The 1,159-nt window shown below is 40.9% G+C and overlaps 1 pseudogene; it reads right to left on the reverse strand.

The window, feature by feature from the left end:
* Positions 1-891, reverse strand: LOC114042570 (annotated as a pseudogene).
* Between the last annotated feature and the right edge of the window lie 268 nt (positions 892-1,159).

Consider the following 1,159-nt stretch of genomic DNA (forward strand, 5'->3'; position numbering starts at 1 on the left):
TCATTTTCCTTTGAGAAAGATGAAGAATATTCTAAGGGTCCTTTTGACATCTTTATTCCTCAAAGTGTAGATAACAGTATTCAAGGTGGGACTCACTGTTGAGTAAAGCACAGCCATGATTTTGTCTTTGTCTGGAGAGTAGCTGGAGCCTGGGCTTAGGTAGACATAGATCACAGTGAAGCAGTACATGGTCATTACAATGAGGTGAGAGGAGCAGGTGGAAAAAGCTCTCTTTTTGCCTTCTGTGGTCTGGAATGCCATGATGCTGAAGATGATGAAACCATTCAGAACAGCAAAGAATATGTCAGCCACAACTGTCATGATGTCATTCACATATGTGGATGAGCAAGATAGTGGCAGTAGAGTGAGGATCTCACAGAAAAAATGATCGATGACATTGGGACCACAGAATGACAACCTCAACAAGAGGCTGGTATTTGTTGTGGCACCAAATGCACTGATCCCCCACACAGCCACAGCCAAGGAGATACAAACTTCCCTACTCATCATCTTGCTGTAAAGCAGAGGCTGGCAGATTGCTACATACCAAGCACATGCCATGGCCGTGAAGACCAAGAGCTCAGCAGCCACCGACCAAGTCAGGAAATACAACTGAGTCATATACCCCCTAAAAGAAATGGTATTGTCTTCTCTCCCCAGAATTTGTAGGAGCTTAGACACAGCAGTACATGTGCAGATGACATCCAAGAAAGTCAAGTTGCCAAGGAAGAAATACACTGGGGTGTGAAGCTCGGAATTCAGGCTGACAGCAGCCCCAACAAGAGAATTCCAATAAGAGCCACTATGTAAAGGAAGAGGAAAAGGACAAAACTAAGGGATGTCTGTGAGTCCCTTGAGGATAAATTCTGTCATGAAAGTCTGATTATTCATGACTCTGTCACTGTTACATTAGTCACCCAGATTCTATAGTTCACAGGGATTTTCTTCCTTCATACCTCAACTAGAGATGTAATGAATGTAAGTATCACTTTGTTATGTCAATTTCTTGAAGAATTAAAAAAAAATCCCTCTTAAAAAAAAGATATTTTCTTTCACTGAGCAAGAAAAAGAGTGTCTCATCAATATTTTTTTAAATATTTAAAGTCCAGCCTTCCTTGCTGACTTTCTTTCCAATACTTTAAAACCTAGTATTTTCTGT

The sequence above is a fragment of the Vombatus ursinus genome, unplaced genomic scaffold (assembly GCF_900497805.2).
Source record: "Vombatus ursinus unplaced genomic scaffold, bare-nosed wombat genome assembly UNPS02014601.1, whole genome shotgun sequence".
NCBI lineage: Eukaryota > Metazoa > Chordata > Mammalia > Diprotodontia > Vombatidae > Vombatus > Vombatus ursinus.